Consider the following 26,916-nt stretch of genomic DNA (forward strand, 5'->3'; position numbering starts at 1 on the left):
TAGTGCACAGGCTTGTTAAAAAATACCAGCTCTATGCAAAAACACAGTAAAACGAATTTCTGAATTGTCATGGGTTAACTAACCCCTTCTCTTACTCGGGCACTCAATTTTTTTAGCATATCACTTACGAGAGCAGCTTCATTTTTAAATATATCGGAAAATAAGGAGTGAAGGCATATTGCCATCATATGAAGATAGTAATTCTTCCGACGGATGGCGATGTTAAGATTTAAGCGACAAGAAGAAAGAGTTTATAAATTAGAATTACACTAAAATACGTAGCTTGAACGTATCAGAAAACAATATTTATATCGATGCTATATGAGACAATATGTGTCAAAGTTTTAACACAAAAGTATTCAATTATTACAACAGACATGTTATAAAAGCTACTTACTTGATATCCAGACCCTTCACAAACGTTGGCTGGGCACTAGCCACTCATCAGTCAACTTCATTATCATCTGTGGCAGGCTATGACTTGAACTGATTATAACATCCTTCGCACAGTAATTATACATATATTTACGGTTTCTCAACATCATCTTTCTTTTTCTCATTTATGGTGACTTCCTCAACATATACACTTGTAGGAAGAAATTTAATGTTGTTGATGGGAAAGCTGATAACTTTCATTAAATGGAAGGCAGAGGTCATTAGTCTTCTGATATCGGGCTTCGCTGATTGGTGAGGTAAAATACGTCCAATCATCCTCTACATGTCGGAAGTAGAGACTAAAAGGGGGACCAGAGGCTCTCAACTTTCGAGTATGGTTTGGCGACCAGGATTCCCCTAGCTGAGTCTGGCATTATTCTAGTTACTTATGCCTGTCTCATCGCTTTCATCTTTTCTGACCAGCCAACCGAAAGGTCAGGAAATTCTTTCATTTTCACGCCATTCTGGTCATTTCCTTTATTTTACGATATTTTCGTTCTTAGAAGTGTCGGATATTTTCAATTTGCCTTTCTGATCAGAGGATGATTGTCCAGTTGTACTTCGTCTTGAAACAATCATCGCCTCCATCACCAACCCTTCCCTCTTTCGTTGTAACATGTCCTGTTAGTTCAAAAACGGCTAAGGAGAAAATTGTACTTTTGTGCTTCTATTTTTATTTATTTATTTATTTATTTATTTATTTATTTATTTCTTTATTTATATATTTATATATTCCCCTTGCTTACCGTCCTTCTAAGGACCACGTTACAATTTCAATTCTTCCTCCTTAATTTTCTCTTTCCTTTACTTCCAGTATTCTTTCATTGTTTCACTGTGGTTTTTTTCCTGTCTTCAGTCCTCTTTGTGTCTATTTTCTTTTCCTTCCTCCCTTGGAATCCTTCCATTTGGAAGACTTTCTTCCTAAAAATCTTTCTTTCCAGTAATTCTTCTTCTCGTATGTTGTTCCTTTCCAGGTCTTTCTTGACTTCTTAAATCCAGGTGGTGGTTGATTTCCTTTCTATGTTTTGATGAATTTCATTGTTATTTCTTAATTTCCAAAACTCGGCAGTTCTAAGAGGACCTAATATTTTCCTTATAATTCTTCTTTCCAATATTTCTAATTTATCAAGATTGTAGTTCAGTACTGGGCACTCGTTGGCACACAGGCATTCTGGTTTCACTACTGTGTTGTAGTGCTTTATTTTAAGTTATGTTGATAAGCACTTTTTGTTGAAAGTATTCGTAGGAATACCGTAAGCTCTTTCCATCTTTTGTATCCTCTCCTCTATAGCACATGTATTTATTTATTTATTTATTTTATTTATTTATTTATTTATCTTCTTTCCAGTGACGATGTTAGGGTGCCTGGCCTTCTCTTACACTTAACCACATTTACAATACTTACTTCGTGGTTTCCCATTTTCAAACCAGGCAAATGCTGGGGCTGTACCTTAATTAAGGCCACGGACACTTCCTTCCCACTCCTAGCCCTCTCCTGTCCCTTCGTCGCCATAAGACCTATCTGTGTCGGTAGACGTAAAAGCAACTAGCAAAATATATATATATATATATATATATACTAACACAATCACATGTATAAATGAATTAAAATACTGTGCATTACCCAATATGAAATAATATATCTCAAACACACTAAATAAATGCACATATTACACAACTATCATGTAGGATTACATCTATATAAATAAAATTGTAGGGGGTCCGCTGTCTGTAATTTCTTTTGTTTTGCCAATTTTTCAGATATTTATCCGTTTTAGGTCAACTCAAGACCGAATCGGTGGTTTTTACTTTTCGTGTCTGTTTGCCTCTTTGTCTATTTGTCTGTTTGTCTGTTCCACCATCACGTCGAAACGGCTGGATAGATCTCAACCAAACTTCATATTTAGAGTATACTCATCCCGGGGAAGGTTTCGATGTGCATATCATTTTAAAATCTTTGAATAGACGGGGAGTTTATAGGAAAACCAGAATGGTTTTCCTCCATTTTCTCTTATACTATTGATTTTCTGTAAACTCCGTTTACCGTACGTGAAACGCCTCTTCATTATAAACAACTTTTGTTATGTTCATAATTTACCTTACTCTTCACATGACGGAGAAATTTACAATTTTCTGCTGGTATCATGCTCTGCATCGAGTGACCTACAGACCGACGACGAACCTTCAGGTTACCATGGCAACGTCTCTGACTGCATGCCAGCAGGGAAGTAACGTATTGCCATTTTCCTCATCATGCTTTTAAATTCGTGGTTGTTCCTTGGGTAGAAGGCAAGAGAGGCGTCAATCGGCCTATCTGCGGGATATTGGTGGAATATCATTGGAGGTTATAACCGCCCTCGAATAGATTAAGTAATAACATTAGTCATCTTATTATTTGTTTACCTAAGAATCACTGCACCTACATTTCTCCTCTGTTACCGCTTTATTATATCCATAACTCACACCAGCATGATTTTTTGAGGGGCATTTGATTTTCCAATACATTCACTTGGCATTTACATATTTGTCGTTATCCGGCTGCCCTCACTTATAATCCATTTTCTACTAATTTTCAACTTTCTTAACTGTATTATTTTCTTCCTTAATTGCGCCGTATGTACGCGAGTGCTAGAAACTACTGGATGTATTTCCACAATGATTCATATTTAGAATACACCTGTCCTTGATAGGTTTTAGGGCAAATATTGTTTCTAAATCCCTGAACTGACTGGGGGTTTATACGAAACCGAAACAGTGATTTTCCACTTCCACAAAATATACACAACCAAACTTAATGGAAATCTACCTACCTTGATGGAAATTAATTTCTAAACCTTTTTTCTCATGTGCATCATTTCGATACGAGGATTAATAAGGGAGATATCATTAACGGACCGTTTTTCGGTACAAGTCCCATCGGACTTAACTCACGAGCGGGTGCGTGTAAAGCGTATTCCTTACAACTTGAAAACTACTGAAGATATTCGAACCAAGCTTTATATTTAGCATCCACTTGTCCAAAGGTAGGTTTTAAAGGTCAATAACATTTCATGTTCCGGAATAGACAGGCGGTTTATAGGGAACCGAAATGGTGATTTTACTCTTCCACAATATATACAAAACAAGACCAACCTGACTGGAAATCGACCAAACGTGATGGAATTCCACCTCTAAAACTTTTTTTCATGTGCATTTTTTCGTCAGGAGGATTAATAAGGAAGATATCATGAATGGTCAGTTTTGAAGGTTAAGTCCAGCGGACATAGCCCAAAAGGTGTTTTCCATGGAGCAGATCCCTTATCTATATAAATCAAATCGTAACGACTGTGTGCCTCTACATCGACTATTTTGGCGAAATTTTCGTACACCTTTCTGTTTAAGGGGTAATAATGACCATCTGCATAATTATTGGTTTAGTTTCCTGAAAGTCCTAATTTTTACCCGCCTCGCTCAAAATCCAGATTGCGGCATAATCTGCCAGAAGAAAAGAGATAATTGAAATTTGACAAAATTATACGTTTTAGCCTGTAACGGACGGAAAACATCCAAGATCATTAAATTTTCCACTTTTTATCCCCGAAGAATATCGAAATATGCAGGCAATTTTTATGATGGTGCAGACCTTTGGAAAGTCCTATCACATAACGGATTGCACAATCTCCGTTCAATTTGGAATGATCTACAACCTTGGTCTTATGACTTTTTGCCGTATCTGTATTCCTTTTACGTTTGATTTTTCTCTATTAATCGATGTTAAGTAAATTTGGACTTTTCACATGCATAATTCATACCTTCAATTAGCTTACTTATATGAAATACAGAATCATCAAACTCTTCACGAAAATTGGCCCACCCAGTAGCCATATGTGAGCCAAATGCTATGTATGTAGCTGTCACATAATTATCCGAAATGTAATGCAATGTGAGATAATCTTACAAAAACTTTACCCTGTTCCACGTTTCTAACTCAATCTGACGCAAGAATAGATGAGATATCATAGGACCAGCCACTTAGGCCACTAAATCCGGCGTCTTATGGTATAATCCTTTGTCGATATGACGTACGATTAGCAGCAGTTAATCCGTAAATGAAGGTCTGCAATATTGTAAACACCCATATACTTTCGTATGTCGATCTATATATATTCACTGATGTCGATTTGTAGCGATCGAGAAAGGGTGGGTCTGCTATTGTAATCAGTACTCCCCACACCAACTTTGACTGGCAGTAGGAAAGGGGTCCTTCTCCAACTCCTGTGTTACTGTCATTAGTAAGGGAGGCCTACCATTTTAATGAATAGTTCACTTCTCGAATTGACTTGCAGAAGGCAAGGGAGCATGCAGTTTTGTTTAGAACTCCCCTACCCGATTGTGTTTGGCAGTAGGCAAGGGTGCCCGCCATTATAAACAAATGTCCTCATCTAAAATTTGACTGGCATTAGGCATAGTGGCCTACTATTTTGATGGAAACTCACCAACTTGGTGTGACTGGCAGTAAGCTGGCTGGCAGTAGGAAAATGGGCCTGACATTATAATGATAACGGCACAACTCAATTTTGACTGGTGGTAGGGAAGTTGCCTGCCATTATAATAAAATCTCCTCGACTGTAATCTGTTTGGAAGTAGGAAATGGGGCCTGCCATTGTAACGAACACTCCCAAATTGATTGTGACCGCGCAGTAGGCAATGGGGCCTGCAATTATAATGTAAACTTCCCAACTCGATTGTGAATGGCAGTAGGCAAGTGAGCCTGCCGTTATATCACAAATCTGTAACAAACACTTTACATTGGAAACAACGCATGGGGATATCCCCATGCTCTTTCTCGGATAACGCTAAGAGACATGCAATTTTAAAACAATCTTATTTACTGCATGTACACTATTTACTTCGATATTCGAATACAATGTTGAATACAGTAGCGAAGCACGCGTACATTTGCTAGTATACAATATACTCGTAAATGTAATGAAATGGCGTATGGCTTTTAGTACCGGGAGTGTCCGAGGACATGTTCGTCTCGCCAGGTGCAGATCTTTTGGTTTGACTCCCGCAGGCGACCTGCGCGTCGTGATGAGGATGAAATGATGATGAAGACGACACATACACCCAGCCCCAGTGCCAGCGAAATTAACCAATGATGGTTAAAATTCCCGACCCCGCCGGGAATCGAAACCGGGAGCCTCTGAACCGAAGGCCTCAACGCTGACCATTCAGCCAATGAGTCGGACAACGATGCAACTACGATATTAATAATAATAATAATAATAATAATAATAATAATAATAATAATAATAATCTATATATTTAAAAAATTGATGAAAAGTAAAGTCACTCAGTATGGCCATTCTATCCGGTCGATTTCCTTCATTTTCTAACTGAATGGTATTCATGCACAGAATTTGTCATCAGGCACTATAAATCACTTAACTTTCGCCTTCCTCAAATTATTTGATTTTTTCAATTTTTTTGTCTCTTTGAAGCTATCATATCTTTGGCTCTAATTGAGGTACAGACTTCGTTTTGACCTAAGAACACTCAGTAGATCAATATCTTTCATTTCAGCTCTTAACTATTCAAATTGGTTTATTCTGAGGAAAGTTATGAGGGCACATTCAATATGACGTCCCATTTCTTCAACAATTTTTTTTTGTCATTGAAGCAATTAAATCTTTCGTTCTAATTGAGGTACGCAGTTTGTATTTTTTTTGTTTTGCTAGGGGCTTTACGTCGCACCGACACAGATAGGTCTTATGGCGACGATAGTAGTTTGTTTTGGTATGAAAACACTCAGTGGATCAAGCGCTTTCTTTTGAGGTAATAACTACTTAAATTGCTAGATTCTGAGAAAAGTTATGAGTACATTTGTCTCCATGACGAAGATCTTTCAAGGACTTTTCAACAATTCAGCGCATAGTGTTGTTCCAAGGAACGTTTAATTCAATTTCTTTGTGTGATGTATTTTCAAGTGTTTTGTTGACAAAATATTACATTCTATTACCGCAGCAGATCATGTGCTTTATTTTATTTAGTCGGAACTTTGCAAATACATCCGTGAGGAGAATAACGAACAACACCATACTTTGCACATTGCGGGCGGAGCCAGCGGGAAACTGCTAATTTTCTATATATTAAAAAAATTATGAAAACTAAAGTCAGTCAGTCCGGCCATTCTATCCGGTCGATTTCCTTCATTTTTGTTTTAACTTAAAGGTATTCATGCCCAAATTTATCATCAGGTAATATAAATCACTTAACTTCCACCTTCCTCAAATTATTTCATTTTTCAATTTTTTGTACCTTTGAAGCAATCATATCTTTGGTTTTAATTGAGGTACGGAGTTCGTTTTGACCTAAGAACACTCAGTGGATCAGGTTATTTCATTTCAGCTCATAACTATTCAAATTGGTTCATTCTGAGCAAAGTTATGAGTGCACATTCGATTTGACGTCTCATTTCTTCAGCTTTTTTTTCTCATTGAACCAATCATATCTTTCGTTCTAATTGAGGTACGCAGTTCGTTTTGGTCTAAAAACACTCCGTGGATCAAGCGCTTTCGTTTGAGGTAATAACTACTTACAATGGTAGATTATGAGAATAGTTATGAGTACATTTGTCTCCATGACGAAGATCTTTGAAGGACTTTTTAATAGTTCGGCGCGTAGTGTTGTTCCAAAGAACGTTTAATTCAATTTCTTTGTGTAATGTACTTTCAAGTGTTTTCTTGACACAATATTACATTCTATTACCGCAGCAGATGATGTGCTTTATTTCATTAAGTCGTAACTTTGCAAATACATCCATGAGGATAGTAACGAACAACACCATACATTGTACATTGCGGGCGGAGCCAGCGGGAAACTGATAGTAATAATAATAATAAATTTGTATGACGCTTTTTAAGGCACCGATACTCTTATTCGAAGTTTTTCTTTTAATTCAGATTTTGTTAAGAATTGAGAAATAAGACGTCTGCGGCCCTCGTAAGAGTACCGTTCCCGGTTCCGTTACTTCTCTAGTAATAAAAATAAGAAAGGCATTTGCAGGACAGCCAACATGGGATTTGAACTCGCAGTCCCCCGAAAGCATTGATAGACCCAGACAGCACACGGAAGCTCTTACATAAGTGGGTTGAAACTGATAATGTCCTTTTTACCACTTAGTCCGTTTTCGGATATGAACTCGGGATTTGAGTGTTGAGATGAGAATCACATAGTAGACTACAATTTTTAGGTCAGTATGTCTTTCCTTACAGAACAGTGGTGAACTGAACGAATCTAGCCAGTAGTGGAGTGTGTGGGCAGATGAAACAGGAAATCATGCATCACCTTCCCTTTTAAAAAAGTTGATGCAGCACAGTCATGCACCACCTTGCCCCCCCCCCCCCTCCCCAAGGGGTCAGCGAGGTCCTTATCACTCCCACTGTTAATCACTAATAAATCACTGATTTTTTTTGGTTTCATTCCAGGACAATCATATTTGTTTCTAAAATGTTCCAACAACCCGAATTGTTTCCTATTAGCAGTAAGTGCAAATTTCAAGTCCCCTCTCTGCAGTACATGCGGTGCATTACTGGAGATATCCTAGTTCAGCATCTTAGTGTGCCTATTTCCAAAGAATGTTAACCGAGCAAAAACAGCATTTTTCTAAGTTTTCTAAGTCTTAGCAACAAACGATTCACTTCGTAGGAGACAACGTCCTAGTTTGCTTGACGCTATGTTTTAACTTCCACTGTTTTCTTTTTAATCTTTCCCTCCATGTTCAGTCTACAAGAAAAAAACACTGTCCCTGGTTGATTTTATGATGTCACATGCTCGCGTCCCTTAAGCTCGTCATGTTTTCACCATGTGGAGCACGGAGCTTACGGGCTTGCGGCGGTACACACAAGCAGGCTTCCAGCGGACAGACAAATGCATTGCTGTAGCACAGTCAAGCCGGCACCTGCGGGGATATACAACCTGGGCTAGTGCTCGGTGTGTGCTCATTTCTCGTCAAATGTGTTTCTTTTTAAAAGCAAAGCCATCTCCGTACAGGCAATGAAGGTCAAAGAGGAATGGCAGATGGACGCCTCCAATATACACATTTTCGGCACTAAGTGAAATAATGTTGTTAGCCCTATGATCAGCCGCGTTTGCCCAGAGAAAATAACCTGGTATTCATTTTTCGTGCAGGTTAAGTCAACCTTACTGCCGTATGTATCTCAAAAAATGAACATCTCTAAATGTTTCCTTCACAGTCCTTTGTTTTACTTCCATCAAAAGGGTACAAATGTTGACCAAGAGAGGTCGAGCCTTGGAAAGATTAAAATTAGAAGTCTGCCACAAGGGGAAACAATATCAAACTCACATCCATCCATCCATCCGTCCGTCCGTCCGTCCGTCCGTCCATCACGTACGTATTTCAGAGACAAACTGTGCAGTCAATCGCACAAAAATCATCTAAGAAGATTGTGGAGGTGGTAGAATTCCAAGCTTCATCTCTTCGGCTACCGCTATCCACAGTTTATAATATCCTCGCTTTTCGAGGAAATATACGAGGTAATTAATATTTTTTGCCGGTCTTTTTAACCCGCCAGTGCACGGGTCCCAAAAAGTTACACGAGTAAACGGGTTGGGTCTCAGAGACCCATAATCATATTTCTTTTTTATAGTATGCTAATATATTTTTTTTTCAGTGTTCATTCCCTCCTATTCCGCTAACATTATAAACACATTGCTGTCACAAAACCGTTGATGATTAATACTTACTTAATATTTTACAAAGCAATTCTCTAACCACTACAAATTTACACACAATATTTTATTTCATCACAAAATTCAGAACTTATCAAGTCAAAATTTATGAAATCATCATAACCTAATCTTCATGACCCAGAATGTTCACTGGAACATTCACATTTCAGCTTTACATTCACTGCACACAAATACGGAGAGTTCAAGATACATTAAGTTTCTGCACAAACAGCACGAGTAGCGGGTCTTTTCTGACTCTACAGTATGCACGACGTCCTCTTTTATTTTCTGTATTTTCTCGTCCTGCTTCTGCCGTCAACCCAGATATCCTTCTTGGAGTATCGCGAATGCTCTTAGGAAGATATCTTGAGACAGTTAGAAGAAACAAGAGTTTCTTCAAAAAAAATATTCTGTTCCTTGCGTCTGGAGAGTTAGGTTTGTTGGCTCTGAACCAGTGGCGTATCCTGGAATCTCCACTGAGGCATGCAACTAGTAACCATGCAGTTAACACAATGCATTAAGTAAATTTCAATTCTACTCACCCTAATTACATGTAGGTGAACTCGAGCCAAACAGTTTTACTGTAAGTTTCTGGATTGAACGTGCGTACACAATTCTTGTTTTCTGTTTTTAAATTTACGAGGGTCCGCCTCTGTGGTGTAGTAGTTAGTGTAATTAGCTGCCACTCCCGGAGGCCCGGGTTCGCTTCCCGGCTCTGCCACGAAATTTGAAAAGTGGTACGAGGGCTGGAACGGGGTCCACTCAGCCTCGGGAGGTCAACTGAGTAGAGGTGGGTTCGATTCCCACCTCAGCCATCCTCGAAGTGGTTTTCCGTGGTTTTCCACTTCTCCTCTAGGCAAATGCCGCGATGGTACCTAACTTCAGGCCACGGCCGCTTCCTTCCCTCTTCCTTGTATATCCCTTCCAATCTTCCCATCCCCCGCAAGGTCCCTGTTCAGCATAGCAGGTGAGGCAGCCTGGGCGAGGTACTGGTCATCCTCCCCAGTTGTATCCCCCGACCCAGAGTCTGAAGCTCCAGGACACTGCCCTTGAGGCGGTAGAGGAGGGATCCCTCGCTGAGTCCGAGGGAAAAGCCAACCCTGGAGGGTAAGCAGATTAAGAAGAAGAAGAAGAAGAAGAAGAAGAAATTTACGAGGGAAGGTAGAGGTCTCGCGGCTTTAACTATTTGCATCTTTTCATCAAACGAACGGCCAGTAAATGGCTTTTCAAACTGATTTACAATTATATCCGTTTTAGACTCATCCATCGTTAATACCGCATGTGCACAAAATATAATAAAACTCCGAAAACGACGAATAGCACAGGAACAGCACACACAGAATGAACTCACTAATCAGCAAAACACACAGTGAATTTTTTTTTTTTTTGCTAGGGGCTTTACGTCGCACCGACACAGATAGGTCTTTTGGCGACGATGGGATAGGAAAGGCCTAGGAGTTGGAAGGAAGCGGCCGTGGCCTTAATTAAGGTACAGCCCCAGCATTTGCCTGGTGTGAAAATGGGAAACCACGGAAAACCATCTTCAGGGCTGCCGATAGTGGGATTCGAACCTACTATCTCCCGGATGCAAGCTCACAGCCACGCGCCTCTACGCGCACGGCCAACTCGCCCGGTGCACAGTGAATTAACTCACTAGTTAGTCACAACTCAAGCACTGGAGGTAAGTCACCCCAGTGGCATTGGTCAGTTTCGTCACGTTGGGTTCTCGCTGGGGGGTAATCTGTGTGTCCCGTTCGCTGTAAACATGTCGACTTCTCCAAGTTGCTAACAGATGGCAGAGGGTAGCACGGGTATGGGGGTGACAAATTCTGACCAAGTTTCAATTGCAGCGAAATCGTTCGGAGGGTTTCAGAACTACGTCTGCCACTGAATGCAATTTTAAGATTGAATGCCTTACGTCCGTAACTCCTACATTTGCTGTCTCTTTCTTCCGAGAGTGCAGTAGACGGCGAGACTACACCAGCACCACACGTAATCAAGCAACGGAAGTAGTACAGTTGCGCGGACCTTTTGAACTTCTGAGAGATGAAATCGTTAATATTTGACCTGAAACAACCTAAAATCGTAAATCAGACAGTTCTTTGTGTTATCATAACGCATGCAATGAATGCCTTGCATTCAAGGAGAATACGCCCCTGCTCTGAACATTAAATATGCGTTAAACCCTGTAATATTCAGCAATACATAGAAGACCACCATTGTCCAACGTCTGGTGTTTCGAGCCGTCCTTTCGTCTACACAGCCTACACCACCCTTAGCTGAATTATAGAATGTGACTCTTACAGGCTTCCTCTTTCCTCAATTTTATCATCACTGTAAATTTCATCATCTCATAATGGTTCCTCCAATCATGCGGCAACTCGTTCCATAACACGTGGATTGCTGATATCATAACACTCCTTTTCCTTAGACCTACGAAGAAACGAACTGATTAGCCCTGGTCAACCCATTTTCAGTCTCACCTCTGTACTTAAAACCCAAGGAACTAAGGTGAAAGATTTGGACAAGACGCTAAGATATAATCACCCTATAATCTTCTTTATGTACACAGTTAACATGGAAAGGCCCACAGAGCACTTTAACTTACCACTGCTCCCGTTCTAAAGCAATCAATTCCATGTTCGTCTGCAGGAATACTTCTTCTTCTTATTAATATGTTTACCTTCCAGGGTTGGCTATTCCCTCGGACTCGGCGAGGGATCCCACCTCTACCGCCTCAAGGGCAGTGCCCTGGAGTTTCAGACTTTGGGTCGGGCATACAACTGAGGAGAATGACCAGTACCTCGCCCAGGCGGCCTCACCTGCTACGCTGAACAGGGGCCTTGTGGAGGGATGGGAAGATTGGAAGGGATAGACAAGGAAGAGGGAAGGAAGCGGCCGTGGCCTTAAGTGAGGTACCATCCCGGCATTTGCCTGGAGGAGAAGTGGGAAACCACGGAAAACCACTTCCAGGATGGCTGAGGTGGAAATCGAACCCACCTCTACTCAGTTGACCTCCCGAGGCTGAGTGGACCCCGTTCCAGCCCTCCTACCACTTTTCAAATTTCGTGGCAGAGCCGGGAATCGAACCCGGACCTCCGCGGGTGGCAGCTAATCACGCTAACCACTACACCACAGAGGCGGACTGCAGGAATACTACACCGGTGATAACAGGAAGGTAGCAGAAGCCGGAAGTATGCAGCTATCACCGTCTATCAGAAAATGTTGGAAATACCAGCGCATGGGTCTCACAGACCCAACCCGTGCATTGGCGGGTTAATGAGGTTGAGCGTACATTAAGGCGATTTCAATAAAGGCTGCCTGGCCGAGGTGGTAAAGGCGTGCTCGGTTCGCCCGAAAGGACGTGGTTCGAATCCCCGTCAGGAAGTTGTAAAATTTAAGAAATGAGAATTCCACTTTCGGAGGTGCATATAGGCCTGAGGATATCTCAGCCTACACCAAAAATGAGTACCAGGTTAATTCCTGTGGACAAAGGTGGCTGGGCGTAGAGTTAACCACTCTAAGTTATTAGGTTAATTTAAACATTTAATTGATACCTTAAGATATTAAATTTTAGATAATTTAGTGTATATTTAACTCTTCATGTAGGTGTATGTATGGTCGGACAGAATAGCAGGCTTCATAGACCGAATCCCGCCATATAAAACAAGACAATAAGTAAATAAATAAATAAATAAATAAATACTCCATCACGTGCCGAGGTTAACAATGGTGGAAGCCTTTACCTTCCACTCCTCCAAGGGCCTCCATGGCCTGTACGAAGGTCCGCCTCTGCGGTGTAGTGGTTAGTATCTGCCACCCCTGGAGACCCGTGTTCAATTTCTGGCTCTGCCACAAAATTTTAAACATGGTACGAGGACTGGAACGGTGTTCACTCAGCCTTGGGAGGACAACTGAGTAGAGGGGGTTCGATTCCCACCTCAGCCATCCTCGAAGTGGTTTTCCGTGCTTTCCCACTTCTCCTCCTGGCAAAATTCCGGGATGGTATTTAACATAAGGCCACAGCCTAGCAGGCGAGGCCACCTGAGGAGGTATTGGTTCTCCTTCCGGGTTGTATTCCCGACCCAGAGTCTTATGCTCCAGGATACTGCCATTGAGGCGGTAGAGGTGGAATCCCTCGCCGAGTCCGAGGTAAAAACCAACCCTGGACGGTAAACGGATTCAGAAATAAAGAATTAGTACACCTTAACCTTATGATACTTAATTAAATTGTTTCGGAGACTGGGCGTTTTTGACAGTCTCAATACGCATTTTTTCATCTATGCACAACACACCAGCCAACACATAAACACCCCATCTATACTGTTAATAAAATTAGATGTCGGATTTTTCGTTCGTTCGTTCGTTCGTTCGTTCGTTCGTTCGTTCGTTCGTTCGTTCGTTCGTTCGTTCGTTCGTTCGTTCGTTCGTTCGTTCGTTCGTTCGTTCGTTCGTTCGTTCGTTCGTTCGTTCGTTCGTTCGTTCGTTCGTTCGTTCGTTCGTTCGTTCGTTCGTTCGTTCGTTCGTTCGTTCGTTCGTTCGTTCGTTCGTTCGTTCGTTCGTTCGTTCGTTCGTTCGTTCGTTCGTTCGTTCGTTCGTTCGTTCGTTCGTTCGTTCGTTCGTTCGTTCGTTCGTTCGTTCGTTCGTTCGTTCGTTCGTTCGTTCGTTCGTTCGTTCGTTCGTTCGTTCGTTCGTTCGTTCGTTCGTTCGTTCGTTCGTTCGTTCGTTCGTTCGTTCGTTCGTTCGTTCGTTCGTTCGTTCGTTCGTTCGTTCGTTCGTTCGTTCGTTCGTTCGTTCGTTCGTTCGTTCGTTCGTTCGTTCGTTCGTTCGTTCGTTCGTTCGTTCGTTCGTTCGTTCGTTCGTTCGTTCGTTCGTTCGTTCGTTCGTTCGTTCGTTCGTTCGTTCGTTCGTTCGTTCGTTCGTTCGTTCGTTCGTTCGTTCGTTCGTTCGTTCGTTCGTTCGTTCGTTCGTTCGTTCGTTCGTTCGTTCGTTCGTTCGTTCGTTCGTTCGTTCGGTCGTTCGTTCTGGATAGGCTCGAAAACTACTGGTAGGATTGATCTGAAATTTGGTAAGGATATGGCTTGGAGTTGCGAGTCATTCAAGGTATAATTTTGATTCTGTTACATTTCTCCAGTTCGAAGTAGTGGTAAATTTAACAGGACTATGTCCCAAATTTGGGCAATTTTTGCCTTTCTTCAACCAAAAACCGGGTAAACGGTTGGTTGGTCCTATCCCAAAATGAATTGCACCACTTGGCCTTGAAACTAGATTTCCTACTAGAAACGCCATATGCTTTTTGTTAGTAACTTCAACGGTTTTCGAGAAAATTCAGAAAAGTCGTTGGTCGTTTGTTAACAGGCCAGCTGAAGAATGCGCGCGCCATTCTGAAGAAAGCGTTTAGATTCTACAGTTGTATTGTTGAGGCTGCTAAGCGTGCTCATCCATATTTGAGAAATGCTTCGGGCTGTTCTTTATTTATTCACCCATTTTCATTATCATCGTCATCATACTATATTCCATTTCTCTACCTTTTTAATATTGTGTACGTTTAGTATTCATATTTAGTACGAATAAATATTGCATTTCATTTTACTCTTGAAATTCTCATCTCTTATTCAGTTGTTTTTATTATTATATTGTTTACAGTCTCCCGCTTCTATTTATAGTCAAGTATTTTCCATTGTTTTATTGTGAAAGCGGGTAAATATATACATAGACTTTCTTGTATAGCTTTTATGCTCAACAATTCTTTCACATACTCTTGGTGCCAGTTAGTAAACGTTTAGACAGCGTAAGCCGAAAAAGAAGTATTTGATACACGTTTTTTCTTTAAATTTCTCAACTAAAACTACCAGTACTGGCTCCATTTTGTAATAGAGTAATGTTCCAAATCTCGATTAACACCCACCGGGGACTTAATTTTGTAATATTTAGATATGCTTTCTTTGCAGGAGAAATTCTACTTCTGATTTCAAAACAATGAGTATGGATTTAATTTAGGGTAATTTTAAATTACGGTCCAAATCTCTCATCTGCAATATAATCTGTTAGGTAGAGAACAATAGAGCTGAGATTGGAACTATTAATCGTAGTAATCTTGAAGTTTATATACTGTTGGGAGGGAAGGCAGACAGACAATTAATTCTTAGCACCTAATATTTCACAGGAGTAATCTTGGTTGTAAGATGAGCGGACCTGGATTACGTGAGGATATAATCCTTTAATACTAAACAATACAGGCTCATTGTGGTGTAGCAGTGTCCCCATCGGCGGCAGCCAATAACTCACAAGTTCGCTCATGCGTGAACCAGCCCCTGGAAAGTCCTCGCACCGTACCAAGCGATTCCATGCTCTGGCTTTTTAAAGGAATTTTCCAGTAATATAGATAACCTTAGATTAAAGCATTAGCGACGATATGGTGGTAACTGTTGTTTTTAAGAGGAAAAAAGGCTGTTGCTATTATTTTCAATTAAAATATAGATCTGATGCGTTATTAAGACTTCCAGTTAATATCAAATTCATTATTAATAATTCTAAGAGAAATATTAGAAAAAGAATTAAGTATATACCTACGAAAATACACACTTAAGATAACAAATAGACCTTCTAAATATCCCCTACATTGTTTATATATTTTATGAAATATATTTGGAGACGAAGGAAAGGAGAATATGAATCGTTCATATCTTAACAAGGAAATTCCAGCCGGCGAGTGCAGAGATACCTTGTACCGCCAATTGCGACGCAGGGAAGTTACCCTCGCACACCCGACCTCCTCAGAACTTGGAAAACCGGGCGAGTTGGCCGTGCGCGTAGAGGCGCACGGCTGTGAGCTTGCATCCGGGAGATAGTAGGTTCGAATCCCACTATCGGCAGCCCTGAAAATGGTTTTCCGTGGTTTCCCATTTTCACACCAGGCAAATGCTGGGGTTGTACCTTAATTAAGGCCACGGCCGCTTCCTTCCAACTCCTAGGCCTTTCCTATCCCATCGTCGCCATAACACCTTTCTGTGTCGGTGCGACGTAAAGCCCATAGCAAAAAAAAAAAAAAAGAACTTGGAAACATGAGTCTCGCTCACTCCAACTAACCACAGAAGAATTTAGTAACTTAGGTAGTCCGAGAAGAAAGTACGAGTATTAAGATATTAGCAATATGGTTTATGCAGTTCAAAACAAGTAGAGGCAAATATTTACATAGGTGGATCCAAAGGTTAGTTGCACTAACGCGCCGCAGCAGCGCGCTGTGTGTCGCAAACGTGGGCACAGCGGAGAAAGGGACGGGCACTGCCCACACGTCTGTTAAGCAGGTCGCTGTGGTGTCTCGTCTAGTATTGTGTGAATAGCAGCCAAATGTAATGGCGCGTCAACTGGACGTTCACTCCAAATATGAGGTGCCTGCGACAATCCGATTCCTATGGGCCAAAAGGAAGAATTGCACGGACATTCATCGTGAAATTAGTGCTGTGTATGGGGAGCGGGCCATTTCCCGGCAAGGTATTGTAAAGTGGTGTCAGCAATTCGAAGCTGGACGCACGGATATCACGGACAACCATCGCGAAGGCAGGCCCGCAACGTCCAGGACCCGTGCAAAGGTCAACTGTGTGAATGCGATCATTAGACAGAACCGGCGTATTAAACTGAGAGAACATGTCGTATGCCAGTGTGTTCGTCATTGTTCACGAGAACCTTGGATATCGTAAACTGTGTCAAAGATGGGTCCCACGTCTTCTCACCAATGAGCACAAGGCACAACGTTTCCAATCCTCCCTGACATTTTTGCAACGCTATGCCGCAGACGGTAACGGGTTTCTGCGGCGAATCGTCACAGGCGACGAAAAGTGGGTCCACGACGGTAACGGGTTTCTGCGGCGAATCGTCACAGGCGACGAAAAGTGGGTCCACCACTTCACCCCCGAAACGAAGCGAACATCAATGGAATGGGTGCACCCCTCATCACCACAACGAAAGAAAGCCAAGGTTCAACCTTCAGTCGGTAAGGTTATGGCGACAGTGTTCTTTGACATGGAGGGTTTGCTGCACGTGGAATTCATGCCGAAAGGAACGACGATCAACGCGGCGTCGTATTGTCAAACGTTGCACCGGTTGCGTAAAGCGATTAAAGAGAAGCGCCGGGGGAAATTGAGCGCCGGTATGATTTTGTTGCACGATAACGCAACACCTCACAAGGCACGCCAAACGAGAGAACCGTTGCAGAGTTTCAAGTGGAAGGTCTGGCAACATCCACCCTACAGTCCCAACCTAGCGCCATGTGACTTTCATCTGTTCGGTAAGCTCAAAACGGAGCTCGGTGGTCGACGTTTCCAGACCGATGAGGAGGTGAAGGCCGCTGTCTCAGAGTGGATGCAGAACGCTGGAGGAAATTTATATACATCCGGCATCGACAAGTAGGTCGTGCGTTCGTAGAAATGTTTGGAGTCTCTTGGAAGCTATGTGGGAAAGTGACGTTACAGTGTATGTCGTTATAGCCGTGTTGCTGTTGTATAGGTGGTGTACTAAATGGCCATAACTGGGAAGTGCTACTTATTTTCTGATCTGCCCTCGTATTTTACTAAGGAATAAACAGTGTATCAAATGAAACAAGATATATCTTTTAAGATCACTACTTCACTAATTTCTAAGCGAAAAAATACATCGACGTCTCTCTTAAATATCATGCAGTATTACAACCCCATAAGCTCATAGTAAAGGCAGACATGACAGGAATATCTGCGGGTATTGTTTGATGCCACTATTGAAGGAACTCCATGTCATTAGAACTGGAAAATTTTCTCCAAAGGGGATTGTATAAAAAGAGTGCCTTTTCTTGTGGAATTTCCCAATTAAGCCTTGGTTGGGATTTTCTCCAGTCGCCCCCGCAGTGTAAGAGTATCGTGCCTACCTCTTACCCGGAGGAACCGGATTCTATTCCTGGGCAGTTCAGGGAATTTTACCTGTAACTGAGGCCTGGTTCGAGGTCCAATCAGCCTACGTGATTACAATTGAGGAAGTATCTGACGGTGAGATAGCGGGCTCAGACTAGAAAGCCAAGAATAACGAAAGGGTTCGTCGTGCCTACCAAGTAACACCTCGTAATCTACAGGCCTTCGGGCTGACCAGCGGTCGCATGATAGGCCAAGGCCCTTCGGAGCTGTAGCACCATGGGGTTTGGTTTGGTTTGGTTTGGTTTGGTTTGGTTTGGTTTGGTTTGGTTTGGGGTTTTTCTCACGCCCTTGTATAGCACTGTTGCTACCGCTTATAAAATTGTCTTCGACTGATCGCAAATGTATTGATTTTGAATCGAAGCTAACTTTCCTAGAGATGGGATAGTTCAAATTAATGGAGCATTCAAATTTCTTCATATTAGTAGCGGTCGGAGTCTATGAAGCTAGGGTAGGCTACTCTTTGTATTCTTGATGTTAGAACGGTTTAGTGCGTCAGACGTCCAAAAGTATAACATGTCTGCCTACTTGCTAGGGGTTCACTGCCGGAAGAAGAAATAGGGTATGAGAGCATTCTCGCTGTTCATCTAGTTAAATACATAGGTTTGGAACTTTTCTAACTATATTTTAAAACAAGTAACTTAATACACATGCGAATACACTGGTGATCGCATATAAATAAATACCGCCACTGCCAACGACTTATACAAAAATGTATGTCGATTATTCAATGTCACAGTCCCATTAAAGGGCTCTAAATATTACGTGTCCATTCCGTGGCATAATAGTAATAACAGACCGCCTTCTTGGTGTAGTGGTTAGTGTGATTAGCCGCCACCCCCGGAGGCCCAGGCCTGATTCCCAGCTCTGCCACGAAATTTGAAAAGTGGTTCGAGGTCCACTCAGCCTCGGAAGGTTAACTGAATATAGGGGGAAACGATTCCCATCTCAGCCATCCTGGAAGTTGTTTTCTGTGGTTTCCCACTTCTCCTCCAGGTAAATGCCGGGATGGTACCTAACTTAAGGCTACGGCCATTGCCTTCCCTCTTCCTTATCTATCCCTTCCGATCTTCCCATCCAGCCACAAGGCCCCTGCTCAGCATAGCAGGTGAGGCCGCCTGATGTGGTTTTGGTTCTCCTCCCCATGTGTATCCCCGGCTCAACGTCTCACGCTCCAGGAAACTACCCTTGAGGCGGTAGAGGTGAGATCTCTCGTTAAGTCCGAGGGAAAAATCAACCCTGGAGTTTAAACGGATTATGTAATAATAATAATTATTATTGAATAGCATTAGCATCCAGAAGGCTTTCTTACCAATTTCGACATACTGATTGTGTCGTTGGTTAACTAAGAAAGCGGAATTCTAATGGATGGATACTGCAGCTGAGTTAAAATTGTTAATTTGATATTGTTCTTTAACACTGAGTATACCACCAGATAGATATCTTTAACATGCAACAACAATGACGTGATGACGTGAAGTAACAAGATTTTCGACCGCCTGTCAAAGACCGATCATCTCAACCAAGATAGAACTCGCGAACTTGGCACTTTGAATGTGTTTTTAATTACAAGTCTGCTTTACGTCGCACCGACACAGATAGGTCTTACGGCGACGATGGGATAGGGAAGGTCTAGGAGTGGGATGGAATTAGCCGTGGGCTTAATTAAGGCACATACCCAGCATTTGCCTGGTTTTTAAAACGGGATCCACGGAAAACGATCTTCAGGACTGACAACAGTGGAGTTCGAACCCACTATCTTCCGAATGCAAACTCACAGCTGCGCGACCCTTACCGCACGGCCAATTCGCCCGATAATTTTGAGTGCGATACCCTACCATTGATCGACCAAGGCCGTTTGTGACGCTTTGTGACCATGGAGATTGGGTTCAACGATTTTAGAAGAAACGTAATTAAACAGAGGACTTAACACTTGAATTAAAATGCCATGCGTCACCTTTGACATCTTCTTTCTTTTCAATCTGCTTAGTGACGCACTGACACAGATAGGTCTTATAGCAACGATAGGATAGGGAAGGGATAGAAGTGGAAAACAAGCGACTGTTAAGTAAGGTACAGCCCCAGCATTTGCCAGGTGTGAAAACGGGAAACCACGGAAAACCGTCTTCAATCCTGGGGACAGTTTAATTCGAACCCACTATTTCCCGAATGCAAGCTACGTGACTCAAGCCGCGAGTTAACTTGCTGCGTACTATGACAGTTTAAGAAACACTACGTGAAAGAGAGAAAGAAATAAAAACACTGGATGTACCACTGGCTTACGATATGAATAATTTCCCATTTTATAGCAGGCTGTTTATTGTTTCTGTTTTATACTTTGATGGCTACATAAACTGGGTTATGACTACCCGTTCTTCTGCCTGCTCCTGGTAGATATTCCACTTATAATTTAAGGTAGTAAAACTGCACGCTAATATTATAGCCGAGTTTAATATGTCATAATGTATTATGAGAGACAAGTGGAGAATTTAGCAGGGCTGAGAGCCTGAACCACTTGAGGCGCTGGCCTTCTGACCGCAACTTGTCAGGTTCAATCTTGGCTCAATCCGGTGGTATTTGAAAGTGCTCAAATTTGTCATACTTGTGTCGGTAGATTTACTGGCAGGTTAAGTAACTCTTGCAGGACTAAATTCAGGCACCTCGGCGTCTCCGAAAACCGTAAATACAGTTATTGGGCCGTAAACTAAGAAACATTATTTTTTTTTTGCTAGGGGCTTTACGTCGCACCGACACAAATAGGTCTTATGGCGACGATAGGACAGGGAAGGGCTAGGAGTTGGAAGGAAGCGGCCGTGGCCTTAATTAAGGTACAGCCCCAGCATTTGCCTGGTGTGAAAATAGGAAACCACGGAAAACGATTTTCAGGGCTGCCGATAGTGGGATTCGAACCTACTATCTCCCGGATGCAAGCTCACAGCCGCGCGCCTCTACGCGCACGGCCAACTCGCCCGGTAACATTATTATTATTATTATTATTATTATTATTATTATTATTATTATTATTATTATTATTATTATTGGAGTGTTTGAAGACTTGAAGTAATTAAAGAAACACATTAGATATAGGCCTATACGTCAGTGCATAGTCTATTCATTCAGTGCAATATAGGTATTGGAAATGAAGTAATACGTGGCGTGGTGGGCACTGGGTTCGACAGATGGACGGATGACGTACGCGCTGTTGGCTGGAGAAGGAGTGGGAAGGTATTTACCTCTCTAACTCAGTCAAATTCCGGTCTCAAACTCATCTAATCTGTTTTTTGTCATATGTATATCTTGCTCTACACTTTCTTGAACGCCAGCTAAGTGAAAACCACTGTTCCTGAAATTCATCAATCTTTGTGTCCGGTTCCATGTATAAATGGTTAGCGTGCTGGCCTTTGTCAACAGGGTACCCTGGTTCGATTCCCGGCAGGGTCGGGAATTATAACTATAATTGGTTAATTTTGCTGGCACGTGGGCTGTGTGTATGTGTCGTCTTCATCATAATTTCATTCTCATCATGACGCGCAGGTCGCCTACGGGAGTCAAATAAAAAAAGCCCTGCATCTGGCGAGTCGAACTTGTCCTCGGACACTCCCGGCACTAAAAGCCATACGCCATTTCATTTCATCAATCTTTGTAATAATGTTATTTATTTTACGCCCCACTAACTTCTTTTTCGGTTTTCGGAGATGCCAAGGTGCCGGAATTTTGTCCTGTAAGAGTTCTCTTACATGCCACTAACTCTACTGACTCGAGACTGACTTATTTGAGCACCATCGAAAACCACCGGTCTGAGCTGATATTGAATCTGCCAAGTATAGGTCAGTAGGCCAGCGCCTTAACCGTCTGAGCCACTCAACCAGCATTCATCTTTGTGGGTTGTGACACTACAGTTTCATTATTCTCAATGACAAAGGAACATATAAAATGTAAATATGGAGGGTACGAATATATCTCCTTTTCCCCTTTTACTGAATTGAGTACCTTGTCTTTTTGCCTTTGTTTGAATACCTTTGGTTGTAATGTTGATCAGATACTCAATTTAGATCCCTTTGTACTGTTTCAAACGCAGTACAATGTAGGGATAAGAAAGGCACAATGTAACAGGAAGATTTCACTCACTTCTATGCATCTGATAAAGAAAATGAGCTCAGTGTGTCGTTGACAATGTTCACAGCCAATTTCGCTTTTGCAGTACAAGGGAATTTCTTCCTTAATTTTCCTTCTGCAAGCACAAATTCGATCAGACTAAAATTAAGTTTCAGGCCTTGCCTGGATAACGCTTCTGTTTCGTTCGTCCGACACCATTACACTTACTTCCCATTCTCTTTGTGTCCTTCATTCCCTTGCATTTATTTTCTTTTAGGAGTTTGTACAATACAGAGAAAGCCTAATTTCTACAGGTCCAAATGGAGACCTCAGGCGATCTTTAATTTGACAATAAATGTAAACAAAATTGCCTTAATTTATATATTATTAAATCTGTGGCTTGGTTCTAAAAGGGCAAATGTCCTTCTTTTTATCGAAATTGAGATAGCAACCAGTTCAAAAACGTTTTATCCTGGCCTGCAACATATTAAAAGCATTTTCTCTCATAAATATTAAACTAACAGTTAGAAATTAATTAAATCAGGCCTTGTCAGTAATGTTAGATTAATGACGAAGATTAGAGATCTGGGAATGTTTAAGGAATACGATATAAAAATGTGTAATCAATTGATATCCACAGAGAACATACAAAATTATTTAAAATTAATTGTTGAAGAAATTGTTGTAAAACTATAAGCAGAAATTCAAATGCTTTTACGTTTGACTATTTAGGACCAAGCCACAGAAGTTATAAATAGGGAAAAATCTTTCTACCCACTGATGCTTTATTTTTCTAATACACACATTAACAAATAATTTATTATGGTAGTAGAATAATGTAATTAAATAAACTATAGACACTTCCGGCTAACAATAATTACATAGAATGATCTGTTCTAGCTTAAAGTCATTTTTTCGTTCGTCTCCCTTCCTAGAGGGGTGGTAGTTGATATGTCATTTAGCATTTCTGTTTGGGTTCATACGTCTTACTTAATCTTATCATTTTCTTTTATGTTTAACTATTTTCTCAGAAACAGGTTCCCCCTGCATTTCTATGCGAACGCCCTCATTTCAAATCCTGTCCATATGATAGTGTCCCTTATTTCCTCATCGATATCTCATTTCTGGTACTTGAAAGTGGCTATTTTCATTGCTTTCCAGTCCTTAATTTATAAATTACCCCAGCTCTGAATGAGGCTTACCGACTGATCACCAACTGATGTAGATAAGGTTTTCTATCTTGCTGGAATCGCCACTCCAAGTGTTTGTCATGAAGATGAAGCTGACTGTGAACGACCTTAAACTTAGTACACCGAAGCTCATCCTCTCTATGGCCATCAATTTCTTCATTCAGGGCTAAAATATAGGAATAGTCCCTTTTTTTTTTTTTTTTTTTTTTGCTATTGGCTTTACGTCGCCCCGACACAGATATATGTCTTATGGCGACGATGGAACAGGAAAGGGCTAGGACTGGGAAGGAAGCGGCCGTGACCTTAATTAAGGTATAGCCCCAGAATTTGCCTGTGTGAAAATGGGAAACCACGGAAAACCATCTTCAGGGCTGCCGACAGTGGGGTTCGAACCTACTGTCTCCCGAATACTGGATACTGGCCGCACTTAAGCGACTGCAGCTATCGAGCTCGGCAATAGTCTCTTCTAAACATCTAAGCCTTTAGAACAATTACCAGATAGAGCTAGGCTTTCCTTGTGGACACCTAAGCACGAAAACTGTATGAAGCCGAGCGGAAAACTTGTGGCTAAGTCCTCACTTAGGCAACAGGCTTTCACTGATGAAACCATGTGTGACTGTGACGAAGAGCACACAAGGGACCATTCTTCACAGTGCCCTCTCGTGTTCAGAGCAGAAATCGATACTTGCCAGTAAGAAACCTGCAGATTAAGTTCGTTTTTGGATGAAGAATATCCAACTGCCTATTTCGTCAAAATATTTTCAAGCTATCTGTGCCTGTACCTTTATCTAAATATATATAATTTCATGGTTATTGTATACTGAAGCGGTAGAGAGTTCTTGCCAGTAATAAATTAATTAATTAATAAACAGCAGAAAATTTAAGAGTCTAACGTGGAACCAAGAAATCGGAAAAGACCTGGAGAAATCTCGAATAGATATATCAGAAATATTAGACAGAAATCCATTCAAAAAGTAAAGAGATGAGTAATACAGCCAGGGTATGGAAGTTCCAAGGAGACCAAGAACCAAGTGGGCTGAAGAAAGAAAGAGAGCCAGCGGCGAAAAATTGAAAACCGTATGGAAGACCAGAAAGGCGAATCATGCGTGATCCAGTAGGGCCCAAATGCAAATAATAACAATAACCATAATAAATAAAAATACAGTAAATAGTATCTAGGTTTCATAGGGCAGGGATCTTGTTTGCTTCTTAGTCAACTTAAAAGGCATCTACTCATAGTTCCAAACATTGCTTAATGAAAATCCTCAGTCCGTTTCCAGTCATTTGACTGGGTCAGGAATAGAATGAATGAAGCCCCCATCACCTTGCGGTGAGGATAGGAATTGTGCCGGCTGCCGAAGCCTGTCACACTCCTTTGAGGCAATGATTAATAACTGACAGATGAAATGAAATAATATTGAAGTGTGTTGCTGGAGTGAAACCTGGCAGGGAAAATCGGAGTACCCGGAGAGAAAATCTATCCCTCCTCCGCTTTGTCCAGCACATGTCTCGTGGAGTGACCCAGCGGTGAAATGCCGGCGCGCTGCCGCATGAACCACGGAAGCTCTCCAAATATTGCTTAATATCACTGAAATATTACGTCTGCTCACGTTTCTTTAAAATTCAGGATCTTTGTGGTTATACACAGAACATGTGCTGATAAACGTTTTTTTTTAAATCTAATTTTCCATAATAAATTCCAATCATTTATATGTCTCATTTCAGAGTTTCTCAAGATCCAGCTAGAATTAAAAAGAAGGAAATTTAAAGATCCTTAAATTTTACGGTTTGTTTTATCTTCAACTAAAATTATTTTCCTAATTTTTTAGAGTATTGAAGAAATGAATTTCGTATCCAGATTTATATACCATATTTTGCTCACAATGTCTTTTGAAAAGAGTTCTAGTTAAAGTCGGCTGGTCTCCCATGAACTATTCTTTATAAATATTTTATATTTCCGTTCTACATAAAATAACAAATGCGTATTCACATGTGCTAGCAATGAACTTCCGCCATATATGGTAGATGTTGACAGGAGACGTGTCTATTATAGCTTATTTGCAATGAAAATACAGTAGCTAATTACCAATTCAGCTCATAAAAAATTAATTACTAATCACAATTCCAAATCCGTCACTGATTTAAAATTAATTGCAGGTATATAAAATGATATATACATTCATGAATTGAAATATTATGTAAATAATTTAACCTCATGAGTTCTAATTAGTTTCATTTTGAACAGCAATTGTCACGTACTACAATAACAATGGATAGCGGTAGTTTAAAGGCGACATGCAGAAGTAAAAGAAAACAAGGGAGAGAGTTAGCAATCCAATGAAGGGATGTTTAAGAGAGGAGAAAAGAGGCGTGAGAAAGAGAGAGAGAGACATGCGAGGACAGGAAAGTTTATCCCGGGGTAAAGTAGAGCAGAAACTTAATTTGGCTGTGATCGAATTTAAGATGGGCGAGGCGTTAGTAGAGGATTAAAAAAGGAAATGCATTTCAGGTTGAAGGGTGGCTATTAGGGAGGAGAGAGATTGAAGTTTTCTTCCTCCTCCTCCTCCTCCCATCTCTAACCACGGGTGGTTTTGCTTTACCAGGATGATAAGTAAATATTTCTTGTTTTAAAGTAGTTCTACCATCTGTCTTAGAGAACCAGCTATTATTTTAGCATTCGAGGTGGCTCTAGCAATAAAGAGAAATTAATTTTGATGTAAATGAAGACAATAGTTGTTTTGGATATTGTTCATTCGCGGTAGAAATAGTTCAGACAAGAGATTAACGCATCCGCTTCCTTGCGGCTTGAAATATGAGGAGATTCTTTAAATACTGTTATCAGATCAAACAATTCTCTACCAAGAATGGAACTGGTAAAAGACTTCTGGAAGGGACATAAAAGATCTAAATGCTTTCTTGTAGTAATATCAAAGGTCAAAGTTTTCTGCCAGAAAATTAACAGATCAGTAGATCTGTTACCTGAGAAGCGGACTGCAGTGTATTTCCCTGTATGGTATAGTCAGTGTTCATTCCTTGCTTTACCAATGAAAAACATTTTGTGTTACACATCTTAACATTGGGAGAAAGATTCCATTGTATAAACCAGTCACTACACGAACTGAGAACTGGCTGTAATTCATGAGAATCATCAGGCATAGACACTTGCGTTAGGATTTTCAGGTCGTCGGCGTACATGAGGAGGGAACACTGACTGCTTTTTTGGCGCAAATAATTATGTCGTCGATATAGAGAACAAAGAGTAGGGGTCTAGGGATACTGCCCTGAGATACACCTGATAACACAAATAACCACAATGAGACAAATTCAGACAGGGCCATGGGATTTGATCTGGTAGTGAGCTTATGCGTATTGTGTTTATGGTAGCTTATTTCTATCAAGAAGAAATCAAAGAGTTTCCAGTTGGGAAAAAGAATAGGTCAAAAATTTGAAGCAAGAACAGAAAAGGTCAAGGAAATTTCTCGAAAGAACGGAACAGTTCAAAGCGCTTACTGACAATAAGAGAA

Source organism: Anabrus simplex, chromosome 9 (assembly GCF_040414725.1).
Source record: "Anabrus simplex isolate iqAnaSimp1 chromosome 9, ASM4041472v1, whole genome shotgun sequence".
NCBI classification, from domain to species: domain Eukaryota; kingdom Metazoa; phylum Arthropoda; class Insecta; order Orthoptera; family Tettigoniidae; genus Anabrus; species Anabrus simplex.